General features: G+C 35.2%; 1 long non-coding RNA gene across 2 annotated transcripts; it reads right to left on the reverse strand.

Moving 5' to 3' along the window:
- Positions 1–12,086: 12,086 nt before the first annotated feature.
- LOC131610262 (uncharacterized) lies at positions 12,087–15,122 on the reverse strand. Of its 2 annotated transcripts, none has more exons than XR_009286442.1 (4): positions 14,708–15,122; positions 14,529–14,627; positions 12,721–14,000; positions 12,087–12,278 (listed from the first exon to the last, which is right to left on the reverse strand). It is a non-coding gene; the product is annotated as an uncharacterized LOC131610262 (long non-coding RNA). The 2 variants fall into 2 exon arrangements; XR_009286441.1 differs by having other exon boundaries at positions 14,529–14,615; positions 14,708–15,121.
- Positions 15,123–15,524: the final 402 nt, after the last annotated feature.

Consider the following 15,524-nt stretch of genomic DNA (forward strand, 5'->3'; position numbering starts at 1 on the left):
TTTTTTTCTTTTTGGAACATTCACTTATATTCATCGACTTCCCTGCGTAAAGTGTGTGAGAGATAGTGCCGACTGCTGAAATAAACTACTCAAGAGCTGTCAAAGAATGCAAAATTAAGGCTAAAACATAATAACAAATTCAAATCAATTTCCATATGCAGGAGACTTACGGTGTTAGAACGATACCGATCTTGTGAATTTTTTTCCAAGTCTCCGCAAACTCGACTCAAATCATTCTATAGCCTAAAACTTTCAAAACGATGCATATTTATTTATTTTTTTAAACTGAAAACAAAACAAGAAAACAAAACAAGAAAACAAAAGAAAATAAAATAAAGAATAAAAGCAAAGAAAATAAATGATTCCCTTCCCCACACTTTAAACAAGCATTGTCCTCAATGAAAGAACATAAATATAAAGTAAGAGTGGGAGAAAGGAAAGAACACACCCGAGTATTCAAGGAGGATATGTGATTGCATAAACAACCTTTGCTAGTGAAGCCTCTTTTACAATCTCTCCTTCCAAAGTAGGGCTCTCATGGAATAGCCTAATACGGTGTACATTAACCTTGAAATTTATTTTAGTTCCTTATCCTTTTATTCCAGGATCAAAGAACAATCTCCGAAAAGTAAAAGTGTCGAATTCGCACGTGAAAGTGATGTCATTTATCACAACATCAAAGATCAATGGATGAAAGGGCTGCCTCACTAATTTTTCTTCATCTGAAAGTGAGATCTTATGCTCATTACATGATGGAATAATATCAAGAATGTCAATCAAAGTCCATCCAATTCCATTTCTATGTTTCTTCAATGATTTCTGTTCATTCTCAAATTCAGTCTTTGATGAATAATTTAAATCTTCAGGAAGTAGTTCAGACTCTAAAGAAGGTGGTTGTTCAACGGATGGTGTGTTTTGGGCAGCCGAGATTTCAAGTTCAACTGCATAATCAACTTCATCGACAACTTCACCTGTAGGAAAAATGTCACCCTGCAAGGCATCATTAATCTCAGCACAAACAACACACACGTTAGTGTCAGTACAATCAGAGCATGGGTAAACATCATCAAAATCAGACAGTGATGGATAATCAGATGAAAGCAAATCATTACGAGTATCATCAACATTTTCAGAAAGCGACTCAATTTGAAAAATAGAATGCTCTTCCAAGGGTTTTTGGTTTGATCCTTGAGCTTGCTGCATGGCATTCACCAAAGTGGAAAGTTGTCCAATTTGTGTTTGCAAAGTCTGAAGAGTATAATCTATTTGTTGTTGATACTGGAGATTATTCATAGCCATTTGCTTAGCAATATCCTCTAGTGAAGGTTCGGAAGGTGCAGAGCACACAACCTGAAATTCCTTCAGATGCTTATGCGGATCCTCGCCTGCAAAACCATTAAACCTAGGCAACAAATGTGTTAAACCATATTCCAATTCAAAAGGTGCATCAGCCGCAGGATAGTCAATACATAAACCATTATAGTTCATATTAGGGACAGCCAACTGCGTCAAAGTTCTTTGTTCAACCATGGTTTCAACAAATACAGAAATACCAATTATGTCCCAAACAGGCAGAAACAAATAGAAAGAAGGAAAGCGATTAAATTAAATTCAAAAAAATATAAAAACACAGAATTTCATCTAATTAAGACAAATAAGAATTTTGGGAATTTTTTTGGGTTTTTTCGACTCTATGAAAAGAGTAAAAAATTCATTAAAAATAGAAAAACGGTGAATTTGGCGATTTGGGGTCGAATTCCCTTACTTTGCTAGAGTAAGGGAGTATTGATCGCACAATTTTTATGCTCCCAGTAGGCAAAAACGGATTATCAATCAGACTAAATTTCCAAAAAAAATCGTTTTTTTCGACTCAAAAAGGCGTTATGGCCGAAACCGCGAAGAACCTATGGCCTAAACGCACAAACACTAATCCTAAGACTCTAAAATCAGTTAATAATGACAAGAATCCCCGGCAACGGCGCCAATTTGATCCGCTGTCGCACGCGGATCAAAACGAGTTGTTTTTCAAAACCGTAGTACAGCGACAATTTAACTCGAATATCGTCTCTCAAGGATTCTTAGTTATTACTAACTAAAATCGAATTGGGGGGGTTGGTTTGGTTTCTGATTAATAAAAAGTGCTTAAAATAAGTGATTCTAAAAATAAGCTGTTTATGAAAAAGTGATTATAAAATTAAGCCAATCTACTGTTTTCGGTTCCGGCTTATCATAGGTTTCTACCTTACCAATTCCCTAAGCGGCTTCGATCTCTATTCGATTTCAATACCAAATGACAAGCACAAAAGATATTAAACAGATTTGATTCCTATTCCGAATTAAGCAAACGGATTAATACAATCGCGAATTAAGCAAACACGATATAGAAACGCAATTTAACGACGAAGCGACGTAAACAACGATTAACAGTTAGGAATACAATCATATGAAATTAATCAAAATATTCCACGAAATAACAGATTAAGCAAATGCAAGTTCATAGAATATAATTGAAAGAGAAACGAAATTGAATTGATAAAATAAAAACCTCAAAGCATTTGGAATTCGATTACAGCAGATCGACTCTGGATGTTTAGTTCTCCATTCGAACGTATAGAGAAAAAGTTTGGAAAAATCGTGAATAGTGAAAATCATGAACAGTGTTTTCGGGGCTGCTAGACCTATTAGGAATCAGCCAAAAATTATTTATGACCCAACTGGGTCGAATTACAAAACTCGACCCACTACTAGCGACCCGAAACAGAAAATATAAAGTGCTGCAGCTTCAAACGCAAAACTGAGAATTATAGGCTCCGAATCTGACTTTGGCTCCAACATGAAAGTCGTAGCTCTCTCTCTTAGCTTTCCGGCGATTATTAGAACGCCTCAATCGGACTCCTGGAACTCCAGTTATGATTGTTTTCGTGCAAACTGCTAAAGCTGAAAAATAAAGTGCGAAAATTAAATAAAGCTAAAAATAAAATAAATTATAAAAACATATTAAAACATAAAAATAATTAAAACAAATGGAAGAAATGCTTTAGTATAAACATGGAAGAACGTGCATTAAAATGCACTGATCAATAGGCACTTACTTGGTTTATCCAACGTTGTCATGGTGAGTTTTAAAGTTTGCAAAAAATCAAAGGAATTTCCGCAGGTAGATCCCCAGCTATACCCGCAGGAAAATCCGCAGGTAAGGTGGGGAAGACGATGAACAGTTCCCTGGGAACGTTGGGCCATGCGTGCGTGTTTGCCATTGGCCAGTCAATCATTGCTCTCTCTCTCTCTATGCGTGGAACAATTCCAGTGGCCAGTCAAAGTCTTCCTTCTCTCTCATTGGACGGTAGCGATAGTGGTGGGTCCGGTATGAATTGATTTTGATTTCCATTGTTAAAATAGTTTTTTTTTATATATTGAATTTTGTTGGTGTTGTTTACAACAAACTGAATGCATCACAGTTGGCTAGAATGTCTTGATTGATAGTGGAGGGGCTGGGTTCGATCCCTATCCTCCACTCTTTATTTTTTCACAATTTGTGTGCTATAAGTGGCTTGCAGATCCCACGCAGCGCTTCCATGAAAGATCACTGTAACACCCTATTTTTATTAGATTTTAATTAATTAAGATTATTTGATAATTGGTATTGTTTGTGTGTTTATTTAATTATTGTTTGAGTAATAATTATTTGATTTTGTGGTAATATATTACTTAGCTAATTAATAAATGGTAGAATTTTATTAGAATTAGCTATTGGGCTTAATGGGAATTAGAAATGAGAATAGTGGATGGGTTAAGCCCAATGAGATAATGAGAGTTAGAAGAGAATTTTATGAGTTAACCTAAATTAGATAGAAAGATAGAAAGAAAAGTAGAGAAGAGAAAAGAGGCAAAAGAATAGAAGAGAGAAGAGAAGAGGATTGTAGATTTCTTAAAGTTAGAAGGAGAAATTCAAGAGGTAAGGGTTTGAATCCAAGTTCTTATAGTTATATGATTGGGTAATATGTGTTTGTGTAATCTTTCATCTCTTCATTTCATAGTTTTGGAAAAATGTTAGGGTTATGATAAAACAATGAGATTTTATGATTTGTTCATGTTTAATGTGTTGTATGAATGACCCATGGTTAGAAACATGATGGAACATCATATGTGTGCCAATTTTGCTTTCAATTGATGCATGGATTGTGGTTGGGTTAATGGGTGTTGTATGAGGGGAATGGGGAAGAAAAATGGTGATTTTCTGAGTTTTATGCAGCATAGGTCGACCTACACAGAGGCATGAGTCGACCTGAGCATCTTAAAACAGCAGAAAATCCATTTTCCTTCAGCATGCGTCGACCTATAGGTTCTGTGAGTCGACCTATAGCATCCTTGCGTCGACACATGAGTCGACGAGCACATACCCGAGAGAGATGGAAAACAACAATGCGTCGACCTATGCTTTTCCTTGCGTCGACCTGCAGATTCCATTTTTGGCAGATTTTTGTAAAGGCCATAACTTTTGATCCGTAGCTCTGTTTTATGCGCCGTTCGAAGCGTTAGAAAGCTATCTTGATATTCTATATGATAGTATAAGATTTAATTGCACTTGATTGATTAATTGTGACGTTATTATATGGAATGACATGTAATTGTCTTATGTGTGTTATGTTTGTATGTGATGTATAACAATTGTTGGAACATTTTGTGTAGATGTATTCATGATGTATGTGATTGGATATATGATGGTTGTTATGCCTTGTTGCAATTGTTAATTGTGTTTGTGAATGTTGTGTACAATTGGCGGATAATTCATAGAGTTGGATTATGGTGATATGCGGTAAGTTAAGATTGATGAAATAATCTTAATTGCATAAATTGTTGGTATTTGTACATACATTCATAGCATGGTCGGCTTTATGGTGGAAGCGGTGAAACTTGGGTTCACATGGTAAGAGACGTTGATCCTTGAATGGAAATAGGCGTAGAAGACGTGATCCTTAATTGGAGATAGGCGTATTGGCTTTGATCTTGTCCGGATCGGGAGCGTGGCTTGGATTCTAAACATTGAATCGGAAAGCGGTGAAACATTGGATTCATATTGGGTACCACATGCATTGAGTCACATTTGTTGCATTTCGAGTCACATTGTGTGTTATATGATTATCTTGTATACATGTGATTTGTTTTGGAGTGATGATTGGTATATGATATATGAATTGCTTAATTGAGAAGTGTGATGAATAGTAAAATGTATGCTTGTTTATGTTTACATTTCCCATTATTATGTTTTCTATAAGAAGTTGAATTCTCACCCTTCTGTTTGAATGTTATCCTTCGTTGATAACGTGCAGGTTCCGACGAGTACTATCTTGTCCGAGGATTTAGCCGAGGAGCTCCTGAGTTTGTTATTGGATTAGGTAGCGAGTCATATGCTCTGATCATGTAACACTTGGGGGGAATTTTATTTAGACTTATGCTTATGTTTGAATATTGCTATTCCCTATGTTTTGTTGGATATTCGGATGTATTTGTTTGAGATCTCAGATATGTTGTTTGAGGCTATGTGGCCAAGATTGTGGATTTAAATGTTAATTTGAATTTGGTAGATGAATATAGTATGAGATATATTCATTGAATCTTTTAATAGCAATTCAATTGTTTTTCCGCAAGCGTTTATGCATAATGTATGAAAGCATGAGATTTACATTGTGTTACAAATATGATCTTTGCATATTAAAAATGTTGGATGTTTTGTTTTAGGTTTTCATTGTGATGAAAATAACATGTGACGCCCTTTTTCCTTTATGCATGCTTACTCTGTTTGATTGTATGATATATTTGAGGTTAGAAAAGGGGTGTTACATTAGTGGTATCAGAGCATGGTCGACCAGTTGGTTAGAGTCGTTAATGTCTTTATTCCCATTGTATTAGATTCGTGTATCTGACACGATCGATACTGTTTTGTTTGCTTTGGTTGTTGGTTGTCATGGAAAGAAAGAGGTGGAATTTCTTGAATTGAAGCAAGGGAATAGTACCGTAGCGGAGTATGCTGCTAGATTTCAAGAGCTTATCAAGTATTGTCCTCACTACAATACTATGAATGCGGAGAGATCTAAGTGTTTGAAGTTTGTGAACGGTTTGAGACATGATATCAAGAAGGCGATTGGTTACCAACAAATTACTCGTTTTACGGAGTTGGTTAACAAGAGTCGTATCTATGATGAGAATAGTAGGGAGAGTGCTTCTCACTACAAGACTATGAATGAGAAGAAAGGTCAATTTCGTGAGAAACCGTATGATGACAAGAGGAAACAATTTGGTTTTGGCATGAAGTCAAGTGGGGGAGGAACTTCTACTCCACTTAAGTGCTTCAAATGTGGTGGTGAAGGTCATCATGCTGTTGATTGTTGTAAGGATTCTGTGACATGCTTCAAGTGTGGCAAGATTGGTCACAAGGCAAACAAGTATGGAGTTGGTTCGAGTGTGACTTGTTACAACTGTGGTGAGCAAGGTCACATTAACACCAAATGTGATAAGCCAAAGAAGGAACAAGCGAAAGGGAAAGTGTTTGCATTGTCTGGAGAGGAGGCTTCTACCGATGATAGGCTAATCCAAGGTACGTGCTTTATTAATGGTACACCTTTGATTGCTATTGTTGATACTGGTGCGACACATTCTTTCATTTCGTTGGATTGTGCTAGGAGATTGGATCTTGTGTTATCAGATATGCGTAGAAGTATGGCTATTGATACACCTGCTATGGGTTTTGTTTCTTCTTCTTTTGTGTGTTTGAATTGTCCTTTGAGTATTTTTGGTAGAGATTTTTGGGATTGATTTGGTTTGTCTTCCGTTAGAGCAACTTGATGTGATTTTGGGTATGAATTGGTTGGAATTTAATCGTGTGTATATCAACTGTTTTGATAAGACGGTTATCTTTCCTGAGATTGGTGTTAAGAACGATTTGTTTCTATCTGCTAAGCAAGTTGATGAATCTGTGAAAGATGGTGCTGAGTTGTTTATGTTATTGGCAACCTTAGATGTGCATGAGAAGGGAACTATTAAGGAATTTCCAATAGTTTGTGATTTTGCGGAGGTATTTCCTGAAGATGTAAGTGATTTCGCCGGAACGTGAAGTTGAGTTTTCGATTGATTTAGTTCCTGGAACTAGTCCTGTATCGATGGCTCCATATAGGATGTCTGCTTCTGAGTTAAAAGAGTTGAAGAGTCAACTTGAGGATTTGTTGGATAAGAAGTTTATTCGTCCTAGTGTATCGTCGTGGGGTGCACCTGTTTTGTTGGTTAAGAAGAAGGAAGGTTCTATGAGACTTTGTGTTGATTATAGGCAATTGAACAAAGTAACGATTAAGAACAAGTATCCACTTCCAAGGATTGATGATTTGATGGATCAGTTGGTTGGAGCTTGTGTGTTTAGCAAGATTGATTTGAGGTTTGGGTATCATCAGATTCGTGTGAAGGCGGAGGATATTCAGAAAACTGCTTTTAGGACGAGGTATGGTCATTATGAGTATTCTGTTATGTCGTTTGGTGTGACTAATGCACCTGGTGTATTCATGGAGTATATGAATAGGATTTTTCATGATTATCTATATAAGTTTGTGGTTGTGTTCATTGATGATATTTTGATCTATTCCAAGAGTGAAGATGATCATGCTGAGCATTTGAGAATTGTGTTATCAGTGTTGAAAGAGAAGAAGTTGTTTGCTAAGCTTTCTAAGTGCGAATTTTGGTTAAAGGAAGTGAGTTTTCTTGGCCATGTGATCTCTAGTGGAGGTATTTCTGTTGACCCGTCGAAGATTGAAGCTATATCTCAATGGGAAGCTTCTAAGTCTGTTTCTGAGATTAGAAGTTTTCTTGGTTTGGCCGGTTATTATAGGAAGTTCATTGAGGAATTTTCTAAGTTATCCTTGCCGTTGACGTTGTTGACTAGGAAAGGACAAGCTTTCATTTGGACTTCGCAATGTGAATCGAATTTTCAAGAGCTTAAGAGGAGATTGACTTTTGTTCCTATTTTGATTTTGCCAGATCCGTTTGAACCGTTTGTGGTGTATTGTGATGCTTCATTATTGGGTTTGGGAGGTGTTTTGATGCAAAAAGGGCAAGTAGTAGCTTATGCTTCAAGGCAACTTAAAGTTCACGAGAGGAATTATCCGACACATGATTTAGAGTTGGCCGCCGTTGTGTTTGTGTTGAAACTTTGGAGGCATTATTTGTTTGGATCAAGATTTGACGTTTTCAGTGATCACAAGAGTTTAAAGTATTTGTTTGATCAGAAAGAGTTGAATATGAGGCAACGAAGATGGTTGGAATTCTTGAAAGATTATGATTTTAGTTTGAACTACCATCCTGGAAAAGCGAATGTTGTAGCCGATGCATTGAGTAGGAAATCATTGCATATGTCTATGTTGATGATTCGAGAATTGGAATTGTTGGAACAATTTAGAGATTTGAGTTTGGTTTGTGAAGCGGCGACTACGTGTGTTAAGCTTGGTATGTTGAAGCTTACTAGTAGTATTTTGGATGAGATTAGAGAAGGTCAGAAATCGGATTTAAGATTGGTTGACATTATGACATTGATTAGAGAAGGGCAGAAATCGGATAAAGGTATATTCTGGTTGGCAACTACATGAAATCTGTGGGAGATGATAAATAATATCATTTTTAATGGCGGAAAGGTTGATATATAAAGAGTAGTTAAGAATATCAAAATTTATCCTGGAACTGGTTTGTATACAAAGTTGAAATGGCGGTGGAGATAATGGATGGCTAGTTAATCCATTAAAATTCGTGATGTGAGATATTGGATCGAACTCTAGTATGGTAGCTTCTTGGTTCGACAGGATTAAGCATGAATTTGAAGGTTGTTCACATGCTTGTGTCGAAGATGCTAAGGTTGTTAGCATGTTAAATTAGGTTTTAGTGTTTAAACCCTAATTTGTTAAGTTAGCTTGTTTATTAAGTTGGCTTGTATAATGGGTCTTGTGGAAAAAGCCCATTAGTCAGTATGTTAGGTTTTATTATAAATAGCATACTAGTCTCTCATCATTGTAAGCTACAAATCCTAATTTAGGGTGAGATGTTAGGTTTTATTATAAATAGCATACTAGTATCTCATCATTGTAAGCTGCAAATCATAATTTAGGGTGAGAGAAAGGTTATTCGTTATTCTTGTAATCTTGTTTTAAGAGAAAGTAAAAGAATAGCAATTATAACCAATTATTGTGTTCTTCTTATCTTTCCTAATTATAACCAATTATTGTGTTCTTCTTATCTTACCTTCAATATAATTTATTTATAAAAAATAAATAGATAGGATTTTGGACTCAGGCTATAAAATTAGGGATGAATAGGGTTTAACTGCTACCTCAAGAGTAGGAAGCTTTATAAATGCAAGGAATGTGTCTAATCTTGTTTGCCTTAATATTTGCTTAAACTTCTAGTGTGTAGGAATATGTCTAACCTTGTTTGCCTTAATATTTACTTAAACTTCTAGACCTTAAGTGGACGGTTAATACGAATTATAACAACTATTTAGTTTTCCATCAAATATTACCAGAGCAATTGGTTTTTCATCCAATACTAGCATGAATATTTAAACTTTTCAAGATACCCAAATGTCTTGCATAATATTTTAAAAGAAATAAAGAAAAACATAACATTTTTGATGGATGCACTAATCTTGCCACAGTCGGAAACAAAATCAACCGCGGGTGAAGGAAGAGATCTCTTATAAAATCCTCGAATCCTTGGTGAATTAAGAGCATGTTTATGAAATCCTCTTGCCCTTACGGCACTGAATCCTTGGTGAATTAAGAGCATGTTTATGAAATCCTCTTGCCCTTACGGCACTAAACATATTAACATTCGCCCGTGGTCATGTGATGCCCACGAGTAGTATATAATTTTGTGAAACACGTTACTAATAGTAAAGCTCCGCCGCCGAAAATCCACCCACGGGTGGTATATAATTTTGTGAAACACATTACTAATAGTAAAGCTCCGCCGCCGAAAATCCAGGTTAATCTTATTTGATCACTTCATCTTTTAATATTGTTAATCTTCTATATGCTTCTATGATCAAAATTTCTCATCGTATGGAGATGTTTTTATATATATTTTAATCTGCATTGATTTATTTTGGGTTAAATATATTAAGCCCCCTGCCATTATAACGAGTTTTGGTTTGGCCCCACTGAAGGTTTTTTTTTACTAAAACCCCCTTATAAAACATAAATCCTGGATTTACCACACCCTTTTATTCCACATGCTAACTGGGTGTTGACTTAATGACTTATGTGGCATATGATTGACTTTAAGCCTTCATTGATTTACAAAACCATTCCACATTGGCCCAACTTCCCGTCTCAGCATCAAGATGAGCACCTGGAAGATCTTCTTCAATCCCTCCATAACTCAAACAATACGGCGCAAATCTCACACCATTACAATCCTCAACTATAGGTTTGCTCCTAACCCTAAGGTAGAAATCACTTCTTCTAGCACCATGAAGGAGAAGGAGGCATCATTTCAGCAAGATCCATTCAGAAGAGTTGCGAATTTCTACTTCCTGGTTGTTACTATTATGTCTTTCTCTCCTGTTGCTCCTTATTCTGCTGTCAGCAATGTTATTCCTCTTCTTCTTGTTGTTGCTGCTACTATGGCCAAAGAGTTCATTGAAGATTTTCAGCGGAAAAAATAGGTACTTTTTTTTTTTGTAATCATTTAGCATTTGAGTTTGTAAATTTTAGGTTATTGATGTTGTTTTTATGATTTGGTTGATTAGGATATAGAGATGAATAACAGAAAAGTGAAGGTTCATGGTGGTGATGATGGTGTTTTTTATTATTCTAAATGGAGAGATTTGAGAGTTGGAAATATAGTGAAAGTTGAAAAGGATGAGTATTTTCATGTTGATCTTATGTCGATACGATGCGAGGATTCGAATGCGAATTTGTATACTTTTGTAGGAAGTTTGGAGGCTGATGAGGAACATCAGTATCCACTTTCACCTCAGCAGTTACTTCTTAGAGACTCTAAGTTGAAGAACACTGATTTTATCTATGGTGTTGTGATTTTCACCGGGCACGATACGAAGGTTATGCAGAATTCGATAGAGCCCCCGTCGAAGAGAAGTAAGATTGAGAAAAGAATGGATAAGGTTATCTACTATTTGTTCTTTGTGCTGATTTTGGTTTCGTTCATCGGTTCGATTTTCTCCGGGATTTGGACGAAGATGGATATTAGGAACGGAAGAATGGAGAGATGGTACCTTAGGCCTGATGATACTGAGGTTTACTATGATCCTGATAATGCAGTAGTTGCGGCGCTTCTTCATTTCTTGCCAGCATTGATGTTGTATGGTTACTTTATTCTGATTTCATTGTAGGAGCTTTGAGCGACGAGTTTCTCCAAATCGGAGATTAATTCGGAGATTTTATCGAAGTGAGAGTTGAGCTGAGATGGATCGGAAGCGATTGATTGGGAATCGGAGAGATGAGACTCAATGAAGGATTTTAGTTGCGAGAGAGGAAAGAGGAAGTTGAATCGGTGGAAGGTTGGTGGAATTGGTTGAACGGGATTGATGGCGTTTCGAGAGACGGTCTAGCATTGATAAGTGCTTTTTCTGTAACGCTGCTTCTGAAGTTTCTTTCTCCATTTCATAGTCAATTTTGCCACATAAGCATTAAGTCAACACCCAATCAGCATGTGGAGTAAAAGGTTGTGTTGAATCCAGGATTTATGTTTTATAAGAGGGTTTTAGTAAAAAAAAAATTCAGAGAGCCCAAACCAAAACTCGCTAAAATGGCAGGGGACTTAATATATTTAACCCATTTATTTTTTTGTTTTTGTGACATTATTCACAAGGGAATTCTAATCAAATGAAAGAATTTAACTCATAAGCATGCCAAATTGGATGCCTTATTATAATCTTCTAAATATGATAATTTCATCGTTGAGGACAATAATATAGCAAGGTATATATATATATATATATATATATATATATATATATATATATATATATATATATATATATATATATATATATATATATATATATATATATATATATATATACTGCACGAAAATTATCAAAACCTTTATTTATAAACAAAAAAAAATACAAATTGTTTAAAAAGTATCTAATCAGAAAGTTCAGAGTGTTTTCAGCTTAAAACAACAACACATATGCATGCTTGCTCTGTCCGATCTCTCGAATCAGAGTTATCAAACCATAGGTTTTTCTTCCTTTGATTTCTTCAGGGTGTTCAATGAATTATCTGTTAAACCAGATTTAGATGACAAATTAGCAAGAACAGGTATACATAAGACTTAATAGTTAATATGCACGGATAATGAATTAAATTAAGTAATGACAATGAGTACCAATCAATAATTGTTAACTTAACAATAACAAGAAACAAATCAGTCAATAAAGAAAAAATATCGGATAATGAATTAAATTAAATAATGACAATGAGTACCAATCCAAAATTGTTAAGTTAACAATAACAAGAAACAAATCACAGTCACTAAAGAAAAAATATCACTTAATAAATATGAACTTTGATATTTTTGAACATCAATTAAATAATTTTAGACTCAATAAAATAGAAAAAACTAAAAACAAATAATAACATATTTAAAATAAAAGTACAAGACAATAAATAGTTAAGACAGTTGTAGTAACATCATTGTAGTATTGAAGTAGAAGTTACTTACCACAACCTCATTGGTCCTTGACTTGGGCCACATCACCACCTTGTTTCCTCCCATCAACAGATTCAGGCAAGTTATCACCAACACTTGCAGCACAACAGTTGCTCTTCGTCTTAGCCAACTGATTTGGGTCAGTCTTTAATCCAAGATATATGGACCGGTACTCCTTGTTGCTAAGATCAGCAAACCGGTTCAAACCAACCTTATATGTCCGGTTTTCAGCATTGCGCTTGTCGATAAACTCAAGATTATTTTTGAAATTTTTAAATCTCTTTTACTTTTGGCTCAGGTTGGCCCAGGTGGAGACAGTTGTTGTTGAGATTTCCATGCCTCATAAGAAATGTGAGAGACAAAAATAATGACGATAATAATTAAACAAGATGAGCATAACAACTCTATCTTCAAAACTCAATATAATCAATCTATTCAAGAACAATTACATTCATATCGGTTAAACAATAACAGAAGAAACACACAACGGTGGAAAAAAAGGCTAATCATTCTCAAATTTTTGGTGATTGATAATTTGGGCTTATCAACCACCAAACATTTGAGAATAATTAGCCTTTTTTCAACCTTTGTGTGTTCCTTCTGTTATTGTTTAACTGATATGAATGTAACTTGTTCTTGAATAGATTGATTATATTGAGTTTTGAAGATAGAGTTGCTATGCTCATCTTGTTTAATTATTATCGTAATTATTTTTGTCACCGAAGAGGAAGTTCAAAAAAGCTAATCATTCTCAAATGTTTGGTGGTTGATAAGCCCAAATTAAATAATTTTAGACTCAAAATAAAATAGAAAAACTAAAAACAAATAATAACATATTTAAAATAAAAGTACAAGACAATAAATAGTTAAGACAGTTGTAGTATCATTGGAGTATTGAAGTAGAAGTTAGTAGTAAGATCATTGGAGTATTGAAGTAGAAGTTAGTAGTAACATCATTGGAGTATATAAGTAGAAGTTACTTACCACAACCTCATTGCTCCTTGACTTGGGCCACATCACCACCTTGTTTCCTCCCATCAACAGATTCAGGCAAGTTATCACCAACACTTGCACAACAGTTGCTCTTCGTCTTAGCCAACCGATTTGGGTCAGTCTTTAATCCAAGATATATGGACCGAACTCCTCCTTGCTAAGATCAGCGAACCGGTTCAAACCAACCTTATATGTCCGGTTTTTAGCATTGTGCTTGTCGATAAACTCAAGATTATTTTTTTTTTGAAAGATTTCCATGCCTCATGCACCAAAATGGACAGTCGAATCTTCACCATTATCTAGCAAGATTGTGAGAGACAAAAATGATAACGATAATAATTAAACAAGATGAGCATATAATCAATCTATTCAAAATCTATTCAAAAACAAGTTACATTCATATCGGTTAAACAATAACAGAAGGAACACAAAAGGCTAATAATTCTCAAATGTTTGGTGGTTGATAAACCCAAATTAGACAGTGAATGATGGACCAACATTAAGCTTATGATACTTCAATATAACCCCAACACAAACAAATTATAATTCAATAACAAACACAAACAAATTATAATTCAATAACAAACACAGTAAACCAAAAGATTCATTTTCTTGTGCAAAGCATGCAAAACTTATTTGTTTTCTCAATTACTTCAAAACTAAAAAGGTTGGCAAAATAAAGCAGTCAATTATATCAATCAAACTTTAATTCTCACAGCCTCCAATAATCTAAAACCCCACACTGCTTATCGAAACAAGTTATCATATGAAAACAGACCGGCTTTACATTAAAATTTAGATAAAAAGAAAGAAATATAAGCGCTTACCCTAATCCATTCAAGAAAAAGTCCCATCCCCCACAACTTCTTCACATCATCCTTCACATCATCCTTCACATCATCCTTCACATCATCCTTCACATCATCCTTCACAGTTAGTGTCCAACCAAATCAAAAATGAAAAAACGAGAATTCATCAAAATCAAATTAGAACCCTAGGTTTTTACCGAATTTTCCCGTCTTCTTTATCTTCTTTATCCTTCTCAGGTTCATCCTCCAAAAGATCACAGCGCTTGTTGTTGAGAGAGTTAGGTTCGTCGTTTGATGTTAGCGGACTGATGACAGCGCGACACCATAGTTGGGGGAGCGGCGCAACTGCTCAGACGTTACTCCAGGATTAATCACCGCACCTGAGATTTAGCGCGTTCGGCGACGGTGGAATGATGGCGGCGCGGCACCATAGTCGGGGGAGCAGCGCAACTTCTCTGACGGTGAAGCGAACGCGACGGAGCAGATCTTGTTTGGCAAGATGAGGCGCGGCCATAATTTGATTATGGATTGGGTTTTTTGTTGCGTTAGGTGCGGCCATTATTTGATTCTCGATTAGGGTTTTCTTGTAGCGATTAATAACCAACTGAAAATCCTTAATATATTATATAAGGTAGTTTTGGGCCCGTTGCAAAGGCCTAAAAGCTATTTTTTTTTAAAAATATAGAGAATATTTCAATTCATCTCTTATATATTTTCTTTTATATTCTAAATTTGGGGTTTTCTTGTTGCCATTAATAAATGGAAATCCTTAATATATTATACCTCAAATTTGTATCACATCCCGCTAAAATCGTTCTTAAAAGTGATTTCCTATATTTATTTATTTTTTCTCAATCACTTATTATTTTTCTCTTTCAATAAATTATAATTTAATTATTAATTATGATTATATCATTTCTTTTTCAGACACAATGATTCAACCAATGATAAAATAAGGCAATTTAATTATTTTGATAGTGCCAATTGAGATTGAATTAGTGACTATTTTAACCT

Source organism: Vicia villosa, linkage group LG6, assembly GCF_029867415.1.
Source record: "Vicia villosa cultivar HV-30 ecotype Madison, WI linkage group LG6, Vvil1.0, whole genome shotgun sequence".
NCBI lineage: Eukaryota > Viridiplantae > Streptophyta > Magnoliopsida > Fabales > Fabaceae > Vicia > Vicia villosa.